At 34.1% G+C, this 18,342-nt stretch overlaps 1 long non-coding RNA gene across 1 annotated transcript; it reads right to left on the minus strand.

Annotated features, from left to right (window-relative positions):
* Positions 1–4,386: 4,386 nt before the first annotated feature.
* Positions 4,387–12,939, minus strand: LOC128203442 (uncharacterized). Its single transcript, XR_008255947.1, has 5 exons — positions 12,810–12,939; positions 10,127–10,206; positions 9,105–9,250; positions 8,085–8,213; positions 4,387–7,776 (listed from the first exon to the last, which is right to left on the minus strand). It is a non-coding gene; the product is annotated as an uncharacterized LOC128203442 (long non-coding RNA).
* Between the last annotated feature and the right edge of the window lie 5,403 nt (positions 12,940–18,342).

Here is an 18,342-nt window from a genome sequence, read left to right on the forward strand (position 1 = left end):
ATGTGTACAAACAAGCATATACCTTCACCAACGCAAGTATAAATTCACGCTTGAACTCGATCAAGTAGGGTTTATAGCGTACCGCAGTTCGAAAATGATATGTAGTTATACAGTGGTCGAGCTTTTTATCACAATTTAAAACAAATATTAAGTACATGAGTCTTTACAAGTGTGGAATATTGGTTAATAATAAGCATTAAGGCAAAATAAAATATGTTCTGTAACTCTTTGTGCAGGTAGTCATGTCAGTCATGCTCCTTCTGTCGGCAAATTCCCGCCAAGATCGAGGCAATATCACTTTTGTTTCTTTAAGTTGATCGATCTTCTTCTTAGTTTCTTTAGTGGTGTGTGATCATTTGATGTTAAGGGCCTGTGAGTCGATAGCCAAACACTAATTTCAAAGCATTAATCAACTAGACACTTTCAAGTATAAATATTGAAGGTACATAAACTTTTATTCGCTCAATAGGCTCCCATCGAGTATAAGACTGATCTTTAAACTCAACAAATTTGTGTCCGGATTATGGGCACGCTTGTAATAGTTATATTACACTGCATATTTTACGTCAAAACATCTTTAATAGAAGGATAAAATATATGAAAATCTAAGCATCAAGTGCAATATTTTGTTTATAAATTCAAATCAAACATATGTTTTCAATACGATTCTTCAAGACAAGGCTTTGTAAGCAACCTCAACTGATTCATACGTATGTGTTAATGTGTGATTAATGCCTGACTGTAAACAGCGCCTAATCAGTATATAATATTTACACCTCAATTCCATTCGTAAAATGACTCACCTTTCGGCAGATGCAAGTGTGTTCCGATGAACAGAACATCTTCGAATATGTTTGGATCGCGAATCATCGCATAACATTATACAAGTAAATCAAATATTGTTTATCTTCTTATTGTTTTATTGTGTCAGCATGCCCCGAAAAACGCAAATCGACATGTAAGAAATGGTTATTTATGATATGTTAAAAAATATTGATGCCATTAGCATTTCAATTTCACGTTTGAAAGTGACTTTTATTTTTTGCCGCGTTATTTTGAGGTTATTTGAACAACTGTTTCTTGATTCAGTTTCCTTATATGAAATAAAGTATTTTTTTAACAATTATTGAATGAAATGATTAAATATTGGTGAAAATATAAGTAATGAATTCCGTGAATGATGTCATTATCGGGGATATGAACGCATTGCACTCAACCTACTTAAACCAGCCAAACTGCGTTCACACCTCGATAAAGAAATCAATTCCGCAATTCATTCCTTACATAAAGGCTATTTTATAATGTTTATCTCGCGTATTTACATACAAACATAGATATAGATCAAATATACGAGTAAACGGTCGAGGTCACGGTTTGAAATCGAATGGACAGATATGTAATTGGGATATATTTGTCAGACGACAGTAAAAGGAACGGATTGGTCTGAAGAAGGGACAGATTGAACTGCCCGAGACATACGACTGGATGAAAAACTGCATACAGACACACTGACGAACATGTAGTAATCAGACTTTAACAGGAATACTTTGCATGTTGAGAAAGACAAACAGACGGACAAACACACAAACAGGGTGATGGACCAAGACAGATGGACGAACGACAACTCAATTTTACTCATCGCACATGGACTGATGGTCAAATGTTTAACAACACTTTTTCACAGATTCACACTAAAGTAAAAACGATAAACACATTTGCAAACCAAAACACGGATTGAAACATTTTAAGAATGTTTTTGTTAAGTTAATAGATACATCATTGAGGTTGATAAAACTGTAGTACCTTTATTTATAACTTTATTTCGGTCATTTAGTATAATTTTTGTAATCAGAAAGAAAATACCTTTCAACTTACACCAAAAATATATATAGGGTCAACAGTCATCCACATTTAAATTAAGGTAAATCGAGTAGTCAGAAAATGTCGGATTCCTTAATCCGGTGGAAATTGCGGCTAACCATACGAATCGAAGCCGGGAAGGATGAACCAACAGAGCTGATACGAGGTGTACCAGTATTTGAGATATGACAAACTGCACGGCTGCTTTGATACTTTGTTGCTACGCATACTTCGTAGACTCAATGCGGATGACAGGTAGTTCGTTTACGTCCAGGCCGCAAACAGAGGAGGCCCTTACCAGTTATAGCAATAAAGGGACTCTTAAACTCTACACATTGGATAAGAAAAAAGGATCCAACGCTATTTTCGTGTCTACCAATACAGTTCGACTTTTGAACCAGTCAAGACAAGTCAAAGTTGTATAAGCAATGTAATTAAAACGTTGCCACTACACAAAGAACATTCTTGCTGGCATTGATACCAACAACATAGAGTAAATAATAAATATGAAATAAATATGAGATACTTGTTTTATCTTAAAGGGGCTAGACACAAAATGGTTCAAAACTCGGTATATAGTTTATTTTCTCAAAACAAGCATAGAATTGTTAATGCATGCTAGTAGGAGGTCGATAATACATCACTTTACATGGATAAAATAATAAACGCAACAATCATGATGCCGTCTCATATACATAATAGAGAACGGGTAGGGAAATTGGAATTACAAATACATAAACCGTCCGTGTTGCGGTAGAGACATTTTCGGGCAAAGTTTTGTTTGGGTAACAAATTGCCCTTTGTAATGATTTTACATGTGTTACAACTCGTGTCTTACTTACACTTATGTAAACTCACACTAATGTGTTATTCTAATTCTGCAACAAACAAAGACTGCCCAAAACTTTCACCTCAAACGTTAAAGATTTTTTAAAGGTTATTAAACATAAAAATGGCCATATACATGTAGTTTTAAGTGCACAAGCCGTTAAAAAGAAATAGATGAACACACATTCAACAATTATTTACCCAATATATGTCCAAGAACGTTATATATTGACAAAAAATGCAATTGTGTCCGTCATTGATTCTGTCGTTGTATATAGTACATGTCAATGCCGTATAAAATGTTCGGGTTGTAGTATTTATGACCTGCAATGTATGTTAGTGCTCTCGGCAATGTATTTCATGTAACTGCCTAGTCCGTCGGATGTCTCGATGTTGTGTTTCATCTCACAGTCATGTTAATTGATGATAGTTTTCATGTCACTCAGGCGGTGCTTATATGATTCGTCGGAAGGCAAAATTGCTTAAAATAAGCAAGTTTGTCGCCCTTCCTATTTTCCATGTTTTTAAATGATTTAGAAGATGTTTTGTACACAAAGGCCAAGATGGCATAGATGTTGATATGTTTCAAATATTTCTTATTTTATATGCTGATGATAAAGTGATATTTGCAATTTTTGAAAATGAACTACAATTAAGCTTAGATGCTTTGTTTGAATATTGTAATAGATGGAAACATAGCGCAGTCTACGCCGATTACGGAGCCCTACATTCGTTCTTTAACCAAATTTTGATTGCGAGTTTTGGTTTCTTAAAACACTTCGACAAACCTTTTCACAATATAGTCTGACGGAGCACTGTCAAAACATTATTTTGGAAACAGGTTTGTCGAAGTGTTTGATAAAATTAATGACCTTATCAAATTTTGAAAATAAAACAAATGCGGGGCTCTTTAAGCGGCATAGACTGCCCTTTGTTTCATTTCAAATGGTGTTGTAAATGAAAAGTTATCTTTGATTTATGTCATTTTAAGCAATTTTGCCTTCCGACGAAGCATATAACGTAATTTATAACGTGGTATATACACACTGTACTTTGCATGGTCTCTTAGTATTTTGATTAGTAATGCACCAGTCAATTGTAACCACGGCTCCCCCAGGTCCGAGGATTGCGGGGAGGTTGAAGTTCGGTCCAGCCAACCCCGGCTAAAATCCCCGCCCTGCGGGTACGAACAGATGGTAAAATCCCCGCCAAATGCCCCCGTACCCCAGGGACCCCAGGTAAGGCCCATTCCCCGCTATATTTAAAGCGTAGACAAAACCACCGCATTCATCCGGCACTCCGGGGCCACCCGAAAGGTAAAAACACGGCCCATTTCCCGGGCTATCCCCGGTATACAACCGGACCTTGATGGGGTGTGTGGTTTCAATTGACTGGTGCATAATTAATACTATGGTATCCATTTCATAAAATATGTCGATTTAACTGCAACATTAGTAAAACATTTCTTTGAACAAATACACCCGAAAGGTAAAAACACGGCCCATTTCCCCGGCTATCTCCGGTATACCCCCGGACCTGGGGGGGGGGGCGTGGTTACAATTGACTGGTGCATAATGAAGACCATAGTGAAAGAAATCGGCTAAGTAGTGTGAAGGAAATGGTTCCTATTACCAGATGTAAATCCTTATAAGTATTGGTCTTTCACACCTTCCATAAAACAAGCAGTAAGTATTTCACAGTTTATTTATGAGTCCTTAATTTACATAGATACACTATCTACATACATTCATAAACTAAAGCTATAAAATATGAGATAAATATGCAAATGGCCATTGTAAATTTGTAATGTGAAATGCATACAGTTATGTTGTAGTAGACAAATTATCAATTAATATGAACACGAACTAGGTAGCATATAATTATAATGAGGGTTAAACATGAGCATTCAGCTGATACTGAAGACATTTTAAAAAAAAGTAAAAGATGAGTATATATTCTTGTAACAATAACATTTAATACTCATATTTGAAGCTTTATCTTCAACACTATCCATTTCATAAAATATGTTGATTTAACTGCAACATCAGTAAAACATTCCTTTGACCAAATGCATGAGTATAATCCCTGATAAACAGTATATACAACAGTTATTTTTAATATCACATGTCAAAAGCATTATCACATTTGATAAAACTATATCGTTTACACAGAAAAAAATACAAATAGTAAAAGTAAAGGAAATTTTTTTTATAAAAAAGATGAATGCAATAAATTGCCCATTGAGGGAAGGGTCAAACATAAGAACATTACTCAACTTTTATTAAAACTTCATTTTTTCAAACCAAAAGATTTAAGGAGTTTACTTCCATTTTCAAAAACTAGTAACTAGTATATTTTTAAAGCACATTTCAATATCTGCAATATATTTCCATCACATAAGTGTTTCGTTTATAGTATAATTGTAGAATAAGTCTGTAATTAGAAAATAAATATATAAAAAGTAACAGAAAAAATGCATGAAAATGAAAACAAAAGTGAGCCTTATAAGTTTCAATTGTTTTATCATTTGAATGTGGAGGGCAACATAAGTGAATGAATAAGTTAATGCTAAAATATATTTAAGGCTTATACTAAGAATATCTGATAATCTTTTGAAAAAATAATGGATTGAAAGTTACTACTACATGGTCTTAATTAAGCAGTGTAATGTACATGATTGTCAAGTTTAGAAGTTGTTAATAACTTTCCTGCTTGTACATGAACCAAAGCAATGACTTTTTGTTTTTGATTGTTTTCCTTTAAAGCATTGATATAAATTAAAGAAAAATCCACTTATTTGAGGTTGTCATTTCTGCACACATTTGATTATGGAGGAAAATATCAAAATGCAAAATTAAAAAAAAAAAAATTGTCTTGGAATTAGTTTGTTTTGAGTAAATATCTGCTTACCAGTGATGAATGACTGCTGAGAAAAGATCAGATCGCAGATTTTCATATTTCCATTCCAAATTAATGTTTTATGGCTTAAACCATTACTAACGGTTTAATAAAAATGCATAAAACATCGTTTTTGGGACGGAAATATGAAAAGCTGTGATCTGATCTTTTGTCAGAAGAATTGTATCATTGGTTTGCAGATATTTACGCAAAAACTTGTTCGTTCGAAGACAAAAAATAAAAAAAAAATTGTAAAAACGTTCAATCTGTGAGAGTGTAGCTTTAACATCAGAAATCACAATAAATGAAAAAAACAACAACAGGTATCACACATGTCAGAAAATAAATTACATAAATAGCTGTTAATAGGGTAGAAACTCTATCCCTAAACTATGACAAAAACAGTGCTATTCCTTTGATATAAAGTCTTCTTAAGCATATATGTACAATGTTTTTGTCCTGAGTAATATCCCAAAATATGTCATTATATAAATATTTACCCGAATGTTGACAATATGTACTGTTACACTGGAAGCCATGCAATATTTATTTTATTATACCGAACCCAGTTTCAATCATATACATATATAAGATTTTTACCATAACACAACTTTTTAAGTTTAATAAGTTTATTCTGTAATTATTGTTTGTTCACATTTAATAGCTGTCATTTTGTTGCAAATGTCGTTTAGAAATAAGGCAAACACCGGTTGTAACCAGATTCACAATGCATTTTAATAAGCGCTTAACACCTCAGACTTGGGGAAACCAAAAAATGCCTATTTTTAGAAGCGCATGCTATGTGGTGTGAGACCACAGTTATCTTGAATATATGTTCCATTTAGACACTAACCTGGCTTACTTTAAAACAGTCCCAATTGAAAAACAAGTAACTGACTGCTGTAGAACAATCCAAGACACAAAATTTAATAACAAGAAAACATAGGGTGGACTATTGCGTTTTCTCACAAAATTGAGTAGTAAGACATGACCCTGAGGTCAAGACGGAATAAGGCTACAAACAACCAATAAACAAAGTTCAACAGGCAATGATTTTTCCAATTTTTACAGTGAAAACTATCAGTTTTTGCAAAACAGTGTCAAATTATGTTAAGCTCTATGCAAAAAGGCCACCTGTTTCTTCTCTTTCATTCAACTTTAATAAAATATTGATACTTCAACACAAGCACTCTTTTTTCTATATTCACATCCGGATCTTGGTCAACGGGGGGCAGATAACTGTGGTCTTAAGCCTATTTAAGCAACATTTAAGAAACAGACTTCAAAACCCCTATAGTTCAACTTAAGGCTATATGCAACACATACTGAAAGTTTGGCAATGATATATCAAACACTAACTGAATAAGACAAGTATTAGCACCTGTGGTATTTTCATAAAAAAGCAGAAACAGCCATTTCCCTCAAATGGTAAGCCGCAAACTTTTGAAGAGCCATTATTTCCTTATGCATTGGAATAATTTGACAAAGTAACGTTTTCCTTGTAGCCAAAATAGTGTCTATAGAACAGACCACAAAAAATGGCCTGCCTACTCTTTTAAGATTTTTTTCTAAGCAAAATAAGGTTTTTCCACTTCATCGGCTTAGTGTTTTATATAAAAAATGACATCGAGCCAAACTGAAATGCTTCAACTTGTCAAAATTTTGCTTTTCTGGTCCACTTATATACATAGGTAACAGAATTGTTCAGTTTAACAAAAGAAAGTTAGTGATCATGTGTTTATAGACAGTTTAAATACCACTATATGCCAAATTGTTTGCTTCTGGGACAAATGGCGCAACAAAGGAAATGGAAAAAACCCACCAAAACTGAAAGATTCATGACAACTGCTAGTGTTTTGATTATTGAGGTGCCTACATGATGTAGAAAATGCAGAGATAGCATTATTATGCCCATTTTTTTAAAAACTTTTTACTTTAAGTATCTGCTTTGAAGGCTAGATTTGGCATCAAATTCGGAGCACAGCCACTTCACCATTGTCTATAAGTTGCTTATTTGCTATAAATCTCACTCTTTGGAATCATTTACACACAAACAAGTACTACAGAGTTGACTAACATCTTCATTCTTCTGAAATATTGGATTCAGAGCTGCATCTCCTGCATTCATATTGCAGGACTACCACCGGGGAAAAAGCCGCAGCTCACTGGAGCTTATTGGCACATCATGATCTGCAAGCAAGACACAAAAGCAATGTTTTACACTATTAAAACTATCTGCCACTACTGTTAAAGTTTGAAAAAGGCCTGTTACCACTCATTTGAGGCATACACAACCTTTAATGTAGGCATAAGTGTGATAAATATGCAGAAAATCTCATGAATTCAAGGATTTCAGGACAAATTTTATGAAATATGTAGTCTTTTGGACATTTTGCAATCAGTTTTTAACAACTCAAAGGTTAATCTCATCATTTTATTAAGTACCCAGATGCATTTTGAAAGCATTAAAACCAGACATGCTTAGAAATTCTTCTTACTTGAAGGCGGTATTCCTTTCTCGGAAATCCTTGCTGAGAGCCGGTATGGAAAACCACACGAGACCACATTTTGACCAGCACTGGTTCTTGTCCTTGAAAATTCCTCTGTGGCTACAGCAACCAGGCTGGCTATTGAAATAAGCAATAAATTAGGGTTTTTAAGACATTTATAATGTATTAAGGTTGTTTTTTAATGCATGAAGGGAAAAGGCTCTAATCTTTATGAAAGCGGCTCACTTTTTTGTTTCTTTTGCCTTAAGAAATGTCATGTTTTTCAATGTATAAACTGAATAAATGAATTAATTAATGAATATATATGAAAGATTGATATAATTGATTAATGAATTAATGAAAGGTGGTATTATTTCTTTAAAATAGGGATCACATTGTGTTGCTGTGATTGTTGAAGTAGATGTTTTCTTGTCCATAAGCTGAAAATCATATGCACACTAATGCTTCAGTCAATTGTACCCACGCACCCCCCCCCAGGTCTGGGGGTTTACCGAGGAAAAGGGCCGTGTTTTAACTTTCCAGGTGGCCCCACAGGGCCAGGTGACCGCGGTGGTTTTGCCATAGCGCCAAATTTAGCGGAGGTGCGGGGGCATTTGGCCGGGGTTTAGCCATCAGTTCGTCCCCGCAAGGCGGGGATTTTACCACGGATTGGCTGGACTGAAAGTCAAAGTCCCGACTATTCCCCGGACCTGGGGGGGGGGGGGGGGGGGGGCGTGATTACAATTGACTGGTGTAAAAATAAAACATCATTCTGCATCAAATGTGTAGTAAGTTTTGATTAATTGCTTATAAAATTTGCAATTAATGTAATGTTTTCATAAAAGAGCAAACAAAATGTGCGAATAGATGCACAATACAGACCAAAGACTAATACAAGTCAGCATTTTCATTAGAAAATAATATCATTATCAAAGCCGCACCAGAAATGATTGACAAACAACATGAAAGAAATTCATTTAGGAATGGAACAAACAGTATCAATGGGCTTATATGCCCAAACTTACTCACTTTATACTTCAGTTTGGATACAATTTTCCATTGATCTTGAAGTGCTAACAAATTTTAGCATGTCGGCATGTTGGCATACACAAAGTACAGCTCGGCGGGGTGGCAGGCGGGCTGTCTGGCTGGTTCATCATCATTTCCTCCCGGGTCTGTTTAAAATAAGAAAGGAAAATAACACAACACCTACCCAAACATACAATCATTGACACCCTTATAGCATATACAACATACTCAACAGTAAAAAATATCTCAATATGTTAAAAACAGTGAAAGATTGTTTTTATTGTTTATAAATGTCTATAAATCACCACAAAGCATATATAATAAAAATGTTTTGAATTTTGCTATGCCTATGCTTTACTATATTAAAGCTGGCGTTGTAAATGTCTTGTTAATTTTACATAAACAATATCCCTTTTTAAGTAATTCATATAGACTATGTTTTAAGAACAAATTTAGAAGAACATATTTCTCGACCATATTCTATCTCAAGTCGAAACAGCTGTTAGGAAGAGTAAATTGCACACTGCATGAACAAAAATCACTGATCTACAAGCAATTCTTAAACACTTCTGAAAAATATTGCAAAAACCGCCACTGTTTTTGTGCTGAACTGATGATCCCGCATTTTCTGATTATATGCAGGAGAAAAAAGGTATTATTAACATTGCTTGTCGGGAGAGGAAACCCCTCCCGAACCCACCCATAATTAATTACTTAAATATCATTTTTTTCTTTGTAGGAAAGAGTTTGTCTAAAACTGTCTTGCATGCTTATACATGCCTTCAGCTGAATAATTTTGAAAAGAGTTTAACTTAAAAAAATTCTGATCGGAAATATGTGCCAGTCAAGCGAGACATGTCAATACATTTCATCTCGCCTAAAGGTATCGTTCTGAAAACCTTGTTAAAAAAAAATCACCGGTAAGACGCTGTAAGCTCTAGTGTTATCATGTAGTTCTGCCAAAAAGAAACACGGCCTTTTATGCTTAAACCTCCCCCGGGTTCATAATCTATAATACTCACATTATAATGCTTGTTGAAACCAGGTCAAACATGCCAAATTTGATGGTTGTCGGCAGGGGAAACCCCTCCCGAACACTCCCCTGTAAATCAAATTATGAATTACTAAACATTTGATTTCATTGTTTGTGCTGAAGTGGTTTTTCTGCAATTTCATTCATACATCTTTATTGCTTTAAGTATTCGTGAGTTATCTGCCTCACTCCGCCATGACAAAAATATTAATTCAATAAACATTTTTTTTAAAACTGGGCATACTTACACTCAGGTTACCCACAATCGTGGCAGCAGTAAAAGAGCAGGGGTGCCTACATGTCGACCTAAATGGTTAAAGGAACTATGTCACAGATCGGTGCCAAATTTATGATATTTTTCGACAATTTTCTTTTTTTTTTCGCTATTTAATAATCTGTGAGACAGCCCTTTTAATGGACGGACGAGTCTAGTCTGTGTGAGTTGGAACCAGCTGCCCGTTTAACTCAGATGGCAAGAGCGCTGTGCTAGTGTTCCTGTGGTCGTGAGTCTGAGCCCCACACCAGGCTCACTTTTCTTCTCAGGTTTACCATAATCATGCACGATGATTTTCAATGAAAAACGAATGTTTTTTTAGATTTAGTTTTCACTACTAAAGTTTTAACATTTTTATTCAATACTTTAATTTTACAATACAATTAACGAAGTACACAATCGCACAGTTAACAGTTAGTTTGGCATCTATAGTGATGAGTCATAAATTATGACTTGAAGGTCATATCGATTGATGATGTGGATATCGATTGCATCAACTTAGCTTGTTCATTACGTAAAAACCAATGTTATGTCATTATGGTGTCCAACAGCAACGTATGGACGATTGAATTTACAATAACAAGTATAATTCTTAGTTCAACATAGTAATATTCATGATGTCCTTTCTTACCATGTCTAAGAAACCTGTTTATGTTTTTTATAAGCACATAATGTGAACTGTTTTCTGATTGCAAAAGCAATAAGTCAATATGATGGAGTCTGTTTTGGCAATTTGTAATGCGTAGTGGAAGAATATCATCCATACTGCTATTGTCGATATTGCCTCCATGGATTTAGTAAACAAAGTTTATTAGATGATCACCTTTCATACTGTCAAGTCCATGATGCTCAAAAAATTGAACTTCCATCAGGAGCAGACTGCTTTCTTGAATTTAAAGATTATGAAAAAACACTGCGTGTCCCTTATGTTATTGTGGCTGATTTTGAAACATTAAATAAACCAATAGAGACTAACAACCAAAGAGCTTCAACAACAAAAAATCAATTGTTAGAACCCTGTTCCTTTGGATATAAAGTTATTTCAACTGATTCAAAATTAACCAAAGATACTGTTATCTACAGAGGTCCAGATGCACCCAAACAATTGTTAGAATGTCTTTTACGAGAAAGTCATGAAATACAGCAACATATGCAAAATATCACACCCCTAGTTTTAAAGGAAAGTGAAGGAAAACAGTTCGAACAAGCGAACACATGTTGTTTATGTCAAAAAGTATTTGGTAACAAGGAAAAGAAAGCAAGACATCATGATCACACAACTGGGACATGCATAGGAGCTGCACATATGAATTGTAATTTACAATGTAAACAGCCCAGTTTCATCCCAGTCATCTTCCACAATCTTAAAAAAATTGATGGTCACTTGCTTTGTCAAAGCATTGGTACATTTAAAAATTATAAAATCAATTGCATCCCACAGTCAGTTGAAAAGTATATCAGTTTTAGTATTGGAAATCTTAGGTTTATTGACTCTTTGGGTTTTCCATCATCTCTTGGGACCCTTGTAGATAACTCAAAATGGCCCACAGTCTTTCCATCACTTTCATTCAGAAATCAAAGATCATGGAAACCTCCTGCTAAGAAAGGGGGTTTATCCTTATGAGTTCATGACTGACTGGGATAAATTTGAAGATGCTGATCTTCCAGCAATAGTGAATTTTTACTCTTCATTGACTGAGGAAAATATATCCAAAGAAGACTATGAACATGCAAAGCAAGTATATCAAACATTCAAACTAAAAAGTCTTGGAGAATACCATGATCTCTATCTAAAAACAGACATATTGTTATTAGCTGATGTTTTTGAAAATTTTCGTGATATGTCACTGAAGTGTTATGGTTTAGACCCTTGTCACTTTTACACCAGTCCGGGATTGAGCTGGCAGGCAATGTTGAAAATGACTGAAGTCACTCTAGAGCTCATGACAGACATTGATCAAATTTAATTTATAGAAAAAGGTATTCGAGGTGGTATTAGTCAATATCAAATAGATACAAAAAAGCAAACAATGAGTTTTTGAATGATTATGATCCTACAAAAGAAACCTCATTTCTAGCTTATTATGATGTCAATAATCTTTATGGTTACAGTATGACACAACAACTACCAACAGGCTTCTTTAGGTTTTTAGAGAATGAAGAAATTGATACTTTTGAACCTGAAAAAATACCAGAGGATGGATCTAAGGGGTATATTTTAGAAGTATATCTAGAATATCCAAAACATTTACATGACCGTCATAACGACTACCCATTAGCTCCGGAACGTAAATTCACACCCAATGAAAAATTATCTCCTTATGCTCAACATGTGTTGAAACATTTACACAACAGTGAGGAACTTCCACCCAGAGCAAAGATTGAAAAAATTACTCACCACTTTAGAAAACAAACAGAATTATGTACTTCACTATCGCAACCTGCAACTGTATCTCCAACTCGGTCTAAAATTGAAAAAAATACATAAAGTATTAGAGTTCCAACAAGAGGCTTTCATGAAACCCTACGTTGAGTTCAACACCAAAATGCGACAACAAGCCAAGACTGCTTTCGAGAAGAACTTCTTCAAACTCATGAACAACTCGGTCTTCGGTAAGGTTTTTCTTTTACTTCTTGTTAATTATTGCATTGTTATCATTTTTGTATGACCTGCCAGTATGTAATTTATACAATAAATTTATTGTCACTTCCATACCACTAATACTTATCTACAAAAACAACTGTTCAATAACTGTCAGGCGTAGTTTCACTTTTTGGTATTTCATTCATCTTCAATCAGACGCTTACAAGTGCTCATGTACAATTAGGAACCTAAAGTAAAACTGACCATAAATAACTACCGGCAAGTAAAAAGTGTATTTTTCGGTCCCATTTACATATCCCTCATCCAAAACACAGGTATCTAAGATAACGATGGATAGGTCATAAAAACATATATTTAGCAGTTCAGAGTAAAGATTAACATGATGAAAAGTTACTTACCACAAATTTTGTTTACTTTCAGGAAAAACCATGGAAAATCTTCGGAAGCATCGGTCCGTAGAACTTGTTCATACAGAAAAACGACTACAGAAGGTGTCATCCAAACCCACTTATAAGATGCACCGGATTTTTTCTGAAGACCTTGTTGGTGTTCAATTAAGTCGCAAAAAAATTAAATTAAATAAACCAATTTTTGTTGGAATGAGTATCCTTGATTGGTCAAAATATAACCATTTGAAAAATGTGTATGGTAGCAACGTTGAGCTAGAATTAACGGACACAGATTCATTTTTAGTATCATGTACAACACCGGACATTTTCCAAGATATGTTGGCCTATTCACATTAGTTTGACACTTCAGATTTCCCTAAAGATCATTTTTTATATAGTGACTTCAACAAAAAGGTAATGGAAAAAATGAAAAGTGAAACAAATGAGAAATGTATTAGTGAATATTGCGGTTTGCGATCGAAAATGTATGCATTAAGTGTGATGATATAGACGAGAAAAGAGCAAAAGGGATATTAAAAGCGGTTGTTAAAAAATCATTGACTCTTAATTATTAGAAGATGGAATTAAATAATATGCTTATGGACATTATAAGATACAAGACATATAATTTCTATGTTTTATACCAAATTACATCTAACTTCATGTAATTTCTACTGTTAAAATGTAACCTAAATTAAATTAAAAAAAATAATAAAAAAATGTATGATCTATGTTAAACAAATTGTTTGAATTCAATAATAATCAACTTTATTTGCATTTGCATTGTATTGCACTTATAAGAAAATAAATATTGAAATCTTGTCTGATATTTTAGTAATTGATACAACTTACCGGAATGGTATAAAATAGCTCGTCAGACATGTCCTCAACCTGCAAAAAAAATAATAATAAAAAAATTAAAAAAATAATAATAAATAAAATAAATTAATGAGGCTGTTTATTGGTGTTGTAAAGTGAGATAAAAAATATAAAAAAGACTAACAATATATCAAGCGGTACATTAAAATAAAAATATATCTATTCTTTTGAGCTGTCAGCAGCTCATTTAACTGTCTTCACTTTTAAGTTATTACAATGGGTACGCTGGAGAGTAATTGGGTGGCTATAAGATATGGTGTTGAAATGAATACTGTTAATCAATGGAGACCCAGTTAAACAATGACCCTTTGTCTTGGATTTCAAACAATGGTTAAACATGACCGCTAACGCGGGAAACCGTCACTCAAATATGGCCGCGAGAGTCCCATGGCCGCTAACGCGGGAAATTGCCAAACATGGCCGCTAACGCGGGAAATCGCCAAACATGGCCGCGAGAGTCCCATTTTTACCCTACTCTCGTAGGAGCACTCCTAACAGTGAAATATCCTTAACATACGTCTACAGATCGACCCAGGAGAACCCCGAGTTCACAACAGACCCCGGGTGTCAACTATTAGGGACAGTTGAGCTTGAAAACAGCACCGATATTCCATTTGAGCAGCAGGTTATAGAAAGTACATTTATGTTCGGGAATACAGAACTTCTCGTCAAAATGAAAAACACACAACGGGAAATGAAGCGTATATGACCTTTGAGTGAATCCAGAAAATAACGTTTTGAAATAAACGATGTAACTCATATTTGCATCTCGCTAAAACATTAGTGATTTTATCTGTTTTGCAAACTATTTGTATGTTTCGTCAGTCTCTGTGTGAACATACTTTTGGTTTGATCTATAACCCAAGTTTTAAATACCCTATGTGTATTTACATTAACACTCAAAATTTAAATGAGATAGTGTATGTATGCTCATGGATTAACGAACTCATGTTTTTCATAGTTATATATCCAATTGTCCCGACAGCGAATTAATTAAAAAATATTTATCATTTTAATTGTGATGTCAAAGTACATTTAATGAACTTAATAATACCTGGAAGGGCTTGTTAGTATAAAGGTTAATTATAAAATCAAGGCATAAGAAAATCTCCTATGTTACTCTTAGTGTAGGTAGACCTTTGAGTCATACTCTGACTGGCGGCACATTCTCACCAGAAGGCTGGGCAGTTTTAATTGTGTTACTGTAGGTTCTGTAGTTCTGTTCGCAGTATTTGTAGTGTGCGTGGTCGTTTGATGTTAAGGACATGCGTATTCGTTATCTGAAAAAATATTTCACACTAAAATTCTAGTGTGGTACTAGCAACAATACACTTAAAAGTGTGAATTATGGAGGTTCAGAGACTCTCATTTGATCAATAGGTTCCCGTCGAGTCTAGAACGGATGCTCTTTGAAACTAACACATTCGAATCCAGATTCTGGACACGCTAATAATATTAGTAGTATACTGCATATTTTTCGTCAAATCTGGAAAAATAAAATATATGTAAAACTAAGCATGTATTACAATATTTTGTTTATAAATTCATATCAAACATGTTTTCACTACCGTTCTTGAAGGCATTGCATCTATATCTAGTAATAACCTTATCTGCTTCATGGGAAGGTGTCTATTAGTGACTTAATAAATATCGAATATGAATATGAATATATTTCTGAATAATAACTTTCAATCAACTTTACTTCAAATGTTTGATCAAGTCAGTGTTGAAGCGACTAAAAACTTCCAAAACGGCATGTAACATGAATTAGCATGCGATATACCATAATAATATTCTGAATGGCCAAAAATTCCTATTTTAACGAAACATGTTTTGGCAAATAAGATTAGGGTATGTATTCCAAGATCAAAAGATTATAAGTATCTTCCATGGCCGAGGGTCGGGATGAACCTATCGTACACTCTCGGCCATGGAAGATGCTTTTTCTCCCACCTCAGTTAAACAAAATTTAGTAAAAATGTATTTTTTGCTGGAACTCTTTTGTGCTTAGTGAAAATAATTGCGTACGGATATGCGATAATTCGTGGTTGTCATGGATATTCGCGCAGTGATTCAGAGTATGTAAATGGTCTGATCGGTCTTTAAATAGTTCTAAGAAGAGTGAAGCATTATTTCTTGAAAGGTGCATGAAAACTGTTTTTTGGTGACATTTGAAGTTATAAATAATTAACTAGCGTTCTAAATATTGCCACAAGACAAGGTTTCCATGATGCACTACAGACGATCGTCTTCAACAAGGGAGGTAATTACAATGTGGTGACCATTAAAAGAAGTTCCATACGGGCATTTTTTCTTCGCCCGTGGGCAAGATAAGAATTTCTAGCATGGTTAAATGAATAGATCTACTTATCTGAGGTGGGAGAAATGAAAATCTTATGCGATGTGTTTACCCCTTGAAACCAGTGTGTCAAAAAGTTTATTATCCTAGTGTTGTTCAAATAGTAATTAGTAAATGACTATATTTGCCATAAATAAAGCTGAACTTAAATACATGTTCATTAATTGAAGAAGAGTGTTAGTGCTATTTTCCAAGTTGTATGACGTATGTCATGAGCGATGTTAGTTTCGAAAGCGTATAATTAATTGATAACGAAATATGACGGCCCATATATTGTTTTCTGATAATATTGATATTAAAGAATGAATCACATGTTGTTTCCTTTGAATACATGACGATTGTTCCCAATCATTAACTCATTACAGTATGCTAATTGTAACAACATGCCTTGCCTGTAAGGCAACATGCCTTAATCTCGTGTCACACCTAACATTGAATCATTGAAGAACACAAAAACCTTTGTTGATCAATATGCATATATTTACTACTTTTACTTATTTTTTTCTTTTTCGTTAGTATATATTTTTTTTTATCTCGAGCCGAGTTTATGATTTGCAGCACTTTGTTCCTTAAAGCCAATTATGTTAACATTTGAACACACTGTCCAATCAGTGACCTGTTATCCCATTGGTAAAATAAGCACTCTGTGTGATTCTTATATTCATAATAATACTAATAATGTTATCTGAGGTATATATAACTGATGGTTATCTTTACTATATAAAGGATGTTATGGTGCTTTAATGCTCGCATATTGGTGTTTCATGCTTTATAGTTTTTTATTCTCATAATTCAATTTGTCGCCAGATAATAAATCAGTCAGCTGAATCCATTTTACGCAACTGCTAATCTCCAATCCCGTTTCAACACTGTAACGTGTGCTGATTGCTGCACTTAACGCACTGTTTAATTATAAGCAAATTCGATATTTAAAATGAAAATTCAAATATTTATTTAAAAAATGTATTGAATCTCCCTAAGATACATTGATGAATTAAAATCCTGATTTGTTTTTCATTTAAAGACAATGAACTTATTTAACGTTGTTATTGATTTATGATGTCGCTTCCTGAAATTCCGGGAAATGGCCGATAAAAACAAAGTGTAGTTTTGTAAGTTTAAACAATACAATGTTCACACCTGTAATAAACAAACGGCATATCGTTAAGGATTATTCCGATTGGACGCTTTCTGTCGATTTGTGTAGTGATTGATTTGGTGTGTAACATACATCTTTTTTGAAGGCCGCAATTTATTTTAAAGAGATTGTGCCTAAACTTGATGCTCAAACATGATCATTCTAAAGTGTACATGTACCTTATATATATATATAAGCTGCTCCCAAACTCGCACAAGGGCTAAACATACTTTCGCTGAAGATTTAATTGCTATACTGTAGTGGAGTAAACTACATCGATAATTTAAGGAAGTTTGTGCTAATGTTAATTACACACAGTCCCAATGAAGTTTACTTAAACATGCCAGATCTTTATCTTAAGTCAGGACCGATTTGCTTAAGTGATACCTGCCTTATGAACTCCATTAATGTTTCCTAAAGCTATGAGAACCATTTTGAAAATAGAAATCATTTGTTTTGAAACTCGGTACACATAGTCATCATGAAGTGTGGGGAAGACATGTTGTACAGAGAGTGTGTCAAATTCTGCCAATTGTATAGTTTATATTTTGAATATATTAA

Source organism: Mya arenaria, chromosome 9, assembly GCF_026914265.1.
Source record: "Mya arenaria isolate MELC-2E11 chromosome 9, ASM2691426v1".
In the NCBI taxonomy this organism is placed as follows: Eukaryota; Metazoa; Mollusca; class Bivalvia; order Myida; family Myidae; genus Mya; species Mya arenaria.